The sequence below is a fragment of the Lipotes vexillifer genome, unplaced genomic scaffold, assembly GCF_000442215.2.
Source record: "Lipotes vexillifer unplaced genomic scaffold, Lipotes_vexillifer_v1.1 scaffold445, whole genome shotgun sequence".
NCBI classification, from domain to species: Eukaryota; Metazoa; Chordata; class Mammalia; order Artiodactyla; family Lipotidae; genus Lipotes; species Lipotes vexillifer.
The window spans coordinates 1,902,844-1,910,667 of NW_006774995.1; positions in this window are offsets into that span (position 1 = coordinate 1,902,844).

Here is a 7,824-nt window from a genome sequence, read left to right on the forward strand (position 1 = left end):
AATAGATTGCATTAACACTCTCAGTTGTAGGCATAAAAGAAACGAAGGAAAGAAGGAAGAGAGGAAGGGAGGGAAGGAGAAAGGAAAAAGGAACGAAGGAAAGAGGGAAGGAAGGAGGGAAGGAAAAATAATTGGTTAAAATTAAAAAAATTTAATTACCTTTCTTTATCAAGATATTAAGGGTTCAAACAATACTCTCAGGATTTGATCTCGATGCATTTCTTCAGCCTGCTTTTCTTGATATTTGCTTTATTTTGAAAGAAGTTCTTAATGCTGACTCCTAGCAACTCTATATTAACATCTTCCTGATTTCCAATATAACAGAAAAAGGGGTCAACTCTCCTCAGAAATACCTGCAAAAGTCCTGACGTCATTTTGATTAAATCCACTTTTGCATGTTTCCAGCCCTGAAATAATTGTAGGTCCAGGGAACTTCAATGTTTTGATTGTCCAGACCTAAATCATATACCTAACTCCAGAATCAGGGATGATTTCATCTCCATCCAAAGCATAAGGACAGAAGGCACAGGGAACATGGTTCCCCAAAGGAGATGTAGGTAGTGTTATCACAAGAAAGGAGAATGAATGTTGGATGGCAAAATCAGAAAAACAGGGCTTCCCTGGTGGCGCGCAGTGGTTGAGAGTCCGCCTGCCGATGCAGGCGACACGGGTTCGTGCCCCGGTCCGCGAAGATCCCACATGCCGTGGAGCGGCTGGGCCCGTGAGCCATGGCCGCTGAGCCTGCGTGTCCGGAGCCTGTGCTCTGCAACGGGAGAGGCCACAGCAGTGAGAGGCCCACGTACTGCAAAAATAAAAAAAAAAAAAAAATCAGGAAAACATCTACTACATTGGCATTTAATTAAATGGCAGTTATTATTACCATAGGCATTTTTAGGCCACTTAAAATATTCTATTAAACCCAATATATAAGCAATTGTACCCCAATAAAGATGTTAAAAAAATAATCACTCTATTTAATAACTTTACCCAGAAAATATATTCATATTTCCAACTTGGGATATTACAATAATCCCCTTCTTTTGCTTCAAGGTGGGCATAGTAAGCAAGAATTTCATAACATACCTATGCAGAACTCTCATTTAACTTTTTGTGTGTTTGTTTGTGTTTTGTTTTTGTTTTTTGCTTTGAATACTTACTTCTTCATTTAACTTTTCTGAACCTCAGCTTTCTTGTCATTTTCTAGGGAGTAAATCAACCAATTTTCTTTACTTTTGACCTAGGTATCTCTACTCCCTGTAGAATATAACAGATTATTCTCTCATAACTTTTCTTCCTTCCTGTGTTCCAGAAGCCAGAACCAGTTACTTTTTTTTTTTTTTAACATCTTTATTGGGGTATAATTGCTTTACAATGGTGTGTTAGTTTCTGCTTTATAACAAAGTGAATCAGTTATACATATACATATGTTCCCATATCTCTTCCCTCTTGTGTCTCCCTCCCTCCCACCCTCCCTGTCCCACCCCTCCAGGCGGTCACAAAGCACCAAGCCGATATCCCTGTGCTATATGGCTGCTTCCCACTAGCTATCTACCTTACGTTTGTTAGTGTATATATGTCCATGCCTCTCTCTCGCCCTGTCACAGCTCATCCTTCCCCCTCCCCATATCCTCAAGTCTGTTCTCCAGTAGGTCTGTGTCTTTATTCCTGTCTTACCCCTAGGTTCTTCATAACATTTTTTTTTCTTAAATTCCATATATTTGTGTTAGCATATGGTATTTGTCTTTCTCTTTCTGACTTACTTCACTCTGTATGGCAGACTCTAGGTCTATCCACCTCATTACAAATAGCTCAATTTCGTTTCTTTTTATGGCTGAGTAATATTCCATTGTATATATGTGCCACATCTTCTTTATCCATTCATCCGATGATGGGCACTTAGGTTGTTTCCATCTCCGGGCTATTGTAAATAGTACTTTTATTTTGAGTAACTTTTTTCTTTTAACTTTTTTGGTCTAAGTTATTTTTGGTTGTTGTTGTTTAACTGCTAATGCCTATATAGAAGCCACCACTTCTGATTTCTCTTTTTTCACTTTGACTCTAGAGGGAAAGACAGGGTACATATAGGTGCTAATTGTGGACTATGGAGTATGCCAGGAACTGAAGTAAGGTGCATGGGCATCTTGGATGTTGTAACTGTGGGGTGAGTCATCCTAGACTTTTGCAAATAAATGGGGAGTTAGGAAGGATTGAGGGAGCTATTTCTCAAACAGATGGATCATGGTATTGAGGAATTCTCAATGCATGTGTAATTGTGCCGAAGAGCAGGGGTCTACAAATTTTTCACAACAACCCTGAGGTGTAGGTAGAGCTATTAGTTCCATTTCGTACACAAGAAAACTAAGGAATAGACAGACTAAGTCATGGATTAGTCAGGATTCAAATTGCCTAATTCATTATCAAAGCCTAAATTCTTGAAAATGCAAATCTCTTCACAAACTTCAGGAATTAAGGCATCTACAAGAAATCTAAGTCCTGGGGTGGTTTGAAACTGTATAAATGCCTCTGGATCAAAAGTTTATCTTTTTTTTCCAGATTCCACTTAAATCTCAGTTACTATTTAGCCTCTGGTATCTCCATTAAAAGGTATTTGTAGCTGGATGAAGAAATAAAGCTTTACATAAACAGCTTCCATAACAGCAATAATTATAGTAGTGACCATATACTGAGCAATTACAGTGCACCAGGAATATGGCTATGAGCACTTTATACTTATTATCTCATTTTACCCTCTCCACAATCCAATGAGGTAAACTACCATTATTTTTACTGTAATTATATAATATTGTTATATAGTAAAATGCTTAGAATATATGTAAGGTCATTATACAATATTTATATAATAAAAATACAACTCTGGACATGTGACAAGTTGCATAAATATTTACATGAAAGCATGAAGGGGTTAATTAGCAATTATCTCTCTGCAGCCTTTAGCCCTTGAAGAGCTCCTGGGAAAAGAAGAGCTGAGCTCTGTCAGAGATGGTTTCACTTGACTTAGACAGTTTTCTTTCTTCCCAAAATGATTCAGTCTCAGAATTGTTCTTTAATCTTTAATATCTCTATTAAGAAGAGTTTCTGTCAAGTGCTTCAAAAGTATACAATGTGAGGGAGCATTGCTGATCCCCTGCTGGTGAGTGAAACAGGGGAGGTAGATTCCTCAGCCAGCCCCTGGATGTGTCCTCAGAACTGCAGGCTGATGTGCAAGCACATGCCAAGAACCCATCTCCTTTCTACTTCGTTACTCTCTTTTCATTGGGTTTCTGTGTGTCCTGTGTAGTCCAACCAGCAAATTACTTTGAGACAAAGAGAAATCCACCGCCGGGCCAATCTAGGAATAAATTAGTTCCCTTGCTAAAAAAAATACTTGGGAACCTTTAAATATTGAACTTGTGGGTCAAAAATTTGGAATTCCTTTCCTCTCAGATTAAAATCTTTTGACTTCAGAGCACAGGCTCCGGACACGCAGGCTCAGTGGCCATGGCTCATGGGCCCAGCAACTCCGTGGCATGTGGGATCTTCCTGGACCGGGGCACGAACCCGTGTTCCCTGCATCGGCAGGCAGACTCTCAACCACTGCACCACCAGGGAAGCCCAGCCTCTTGACTTTTTCTGAAGCCATTGCATTAGATTACAGTTTACTTCTCTGCTAATTTGCCAGCTGTGAACTTGGCACCTCTAGGAGGTTGTTCTGTGGTTTAAACAGGGGAGAAAAAAGACTAAGTTGACAAAATGGGTATGTTTAACAAAAATATGGGACCCTCAGTTTGATACTACACTGTTGATGACAGTTATTTGACTCTTCATAGTCCAGTCATAATGAGACAGGCTACTGCATAAGCCAAGACCACACAAAGGATTGATGGTAAGTATCAAGAGGGTGTGGAGGAAGTGAGTTATAACTCCCAACTGTTGTAGTGTCATCTCTTGCCTTTTAAAAAATCAGTTAAAGTACACGAAGCCCTGATATATTCAGGGGCAACAGTAACAACCAAAAACTTAGGTTTATTGAAAGATGCATGACTTTTTCAGCTTTGTTCTTTCATAGGGACTTGCCCTCTCCACCAAGCTCTCTTTCTCTTTATTTTATTTATTTATTTTTTTGCAGTACACGGGCCTCTCACTGTTGTGGCCTCTCCCGTTGAAGAGCAAAGGCTCCGGACGCGCCGGCCCAGCGGCCATGGCTCACGGGCCTAGCCGCTCCGTGGCATGTGGGATCTTCCCGGAACGGGGCACGAACCCGTGTCCCCTGCATCGGCAGGCGGACTCTCAACCACTGCGCCACCAGGGAAGCCCCTTTCTCTTTATTTTTTTCTCAAATATTATTTCATGTCATTGTGTCTGGCTTAGTCTATTGGAAAATCCTATGTTCTCTGTAATTTAAGTTTTAAACAACATGTGATTTACCCTGTTATTAAAAAAAAATTCAGCTGCCTTCTCTGAGTGGAAGACTGTCTAGTATCCTTAATATTCTTCTATAGAAATTGTGATAAAGGAACAGATAAACCTAAGTAAATCCAGTGTGTAGAGCTCCTTTAAAATGTAGGACCTTGTCAATGGGTTAAAAAGTAAAAGTTGGTTTTGTTCTAAATATCCTTGCTGGGGCCCATTATGCATAATAAGGGGCCACAGCCCATTTGCAAGGCCTCTGAATGAACTCCATTCATTCTGTACTTGGAAATGTTTCTTCAGGCACAAAGAGAAACAATAGTTATAACCTAATTTCTTTGACACCAATATCAGCAGAGGAAAAGCCAAAAGATCATTATGAAAACTCTAGTAACTTCTCTTGGTGATTATATACTTCTGTATTCATTGATCATATTTGTGTATTCAAATAAACACCTTTTGAAAAGATTATAAAGTAGTTTGGCAATGCTGTAATATCACATTTCATGCACTGAGTGACATTTTAAAAATGGAATGCTTCAAAGTAATTTGCTTATTATAGTTACTAAAGTTTATAAAAAACACACTAACATGCACCCCAAGTCTTTAAGGGAAAAAAGACTTTGTGTTTTTAATTACTGTACTTTAAAATCTGATTAGAATTCAAACTACAATTTTGTTAAGTAAATCCACTCATCAGTTTCCACATTTACCTGTAGAAGTCAGTGGAGGGTGTACATCTGGAAGTAGCAGTCGTGGTACAGTGCCTGTTAATACCATTTCCAAGTGAACTTTCTTAAGTGCATGTCTGATCTAAGCATGTCACCCCTTGCTTGGTACCATTTGTGGACTTCCCACTGCCCTTGAAGGGAAAGCCCACATCCCACATGACTTACAAAGTCCTCTTTCAGGCTTCTGGCTTTTGCCTACCTGCCTTTTCAGCCTCATCTCCTACCATCCTTCCCCCAGTGAACTGTATTCAGTGGACTTGGCTCTTTCTTCGACATAACGTTTCTGCCTGTTCTTGCCTGGAGCTCTCTCCTTCCCGACCCTGTTTCCCCATTTTAATCTGACCAACCCTTACTAACTCTTGAAGTCTTTACTTTAGGTTACTTTTTCTGGAAGATTTTTAGTTGTCTTAAATAACTAATTAATTGAAAGTACAGCGTATTTGAGGCTGATTGTGTGGGGATTCATTGTTGAATGATAGTTTGGAACCAGATTGTGAAGGACTTTCTAAACTGTGCTTTCAAGATTTTGAACAGGAAAATGATGTCAGCTTCATGTTTTAAAAGTTTGAAGGATGGTTTAACATACCCATGTAATTAATGGTCACTGAACTAGGACATAGCACACTAATCCTTTTGATGATCCCAAGCACTGTGAAAAATCACTTGCGCTGATTGCCTTCTTGGAGACCCTGCTAATTCATTATTGAAAAATACCAGCTGCCAGTCTTTGGCATTATGTTGTCACTTACTTAGTGAGTGATGCTAAATACAATGTTAACGAAAACTCGAATACCATTGAATTATTTAATAATATATAGTAAAGCAGTTTTAAGAGTGCACGCTCTAGAGAGATCTGGTTTAAAATTCTTGCTATACCACTTACCAGAAATAATGGATGTGGACAAGCTATTTAGACAACTTATTTAGCAAAAGAAACTCCAAATGAGGGGTGGAGAGATGGGGCAAGGAAGATAGACCCTAAAGCAGTTTGCCAAGCATGACATTTCTTTGAATTTGAGAGTGTCTTTTAAAAATCCAAGTGAATCTTGCTTTCTCTTCTAACACGTTTCTCTTTATTTTAACATAAAAAATATTTTTAAGTTGGGGAAAAAGATTAAGTTGGTTGGTGGTTATTGCCTCAAATTATCTGCACAGTTATTTCTCCAAAACAACACACTATGTTTATCCTATGGCTTGAAGCATGTGAAAAACAGACTAAGGGAATTACCAGAAATGTAATTATAAAATCTCATTAGTGCAGAAGTTCTGCATTAATCTTCAGCCACTGATCTACCATGTTCACTCTAAGACTACAGTATTCTAGGCAAGTTTTTAAAAAATCTAGCTCAATGATGTTACAAAATAAACTCATCACTTCCCTCCCTCACCATCCCTAGAGCCAGATTATCCTAACTTTCCTGGCTTCACCATTTTTTCAGTTACTCTTATAGAAACCTCAGGAAGCACACTGGCTTATCTCTTTTTCTTATCTCCCCCCAAATACTTTAGTTAAACATTTTAGACTTTCTCCACAGAATACACCTTATACATATAATTCTTTTTTTAATTTTTATTTTATTTATTTATTTTTTGGCTGTGTTGGGTCTTTGTTGCTGCACACAGGCTTTCTCTAGTTGCGGTGAGCGGGGGTCATTCTTCTTTGTGATGCATGCGCTTCTCATTGCGGTGGCTTCTCTTGTTGCAGAGCACAGGCTCTAGGCGCACGGGCTTCAGTAGTTGTGGCCCGTGGGCTCTAGAGCGCAGGCTCAGTAGTTGTGGCGCACAGGCTTAGTTGCTCCGCAGCATGTGCAATCTTCCCAGACCAGGGCTCGAACCCGTGTCCTGTGCATTGGCAGGCGGATTCTTAACCACTGTGCCACCAGGGAAGCCCCGTACAATTCTTTTGATTACTGCTTTTTCTTTTTCATTTACATTCTGCAGTCAGCTGTCCAGTTTTTTATGACTTTTTGCTGGACTGTCACTTAGTTCTTGAACAAGTTTCCTCTATTCATTCTCTTTCCCTTTTCATTTACCCTATGTAGCCAATTCCTTCATTGTCTCATCAGCAAATACAAAATTAAGTATTTATTTTCAAGACAGGCCTTCCTCCACCATATTATGTTGACCTTCCTTTCCAATGTAATCTTTTCCTACTCTTCTATATGGTCCATACTCTACAGCCAAACTGAACTGTCTACTCATTCCCAAGCACCCTCCAGCTCTCTTGTCTCCAAACCTCAGCACCCACTATTTCCACAGCCTCTCACTATTGTGTCCATTTTCAAAGCCTATCTCACAAGGCTTCCTCCACCACAAATCCTTGAGTGATCATTCCAACTGAATGTATAGGGTTTCTTTCTCCTTTTGTTTATTCATTCATGGAACAAATATTTATCAAATGTCTTAGGTGTATCAAATGAGAAAACAGTGCTGGAGATTTAGCAATGACTGGGACAGAATTGGAACCCACCCTAGTGGAGGTTATAATCTAACATAAAAGAAGATTTGATAACTAATTTCAGGTGTCAAGGGTTTTACAAGGGTCTGTACAGTATGTTTAAAAGGGTATAACTTAAACTGAGAGTCAAGCATGGTTTCCCTGAGATGAGGTGCAGAAAGATATCTGGAGAATGAAGAACTAGCTAGGCAAAGTGGGAGGGGATTAAAGGAATTTGGGGACATGAAA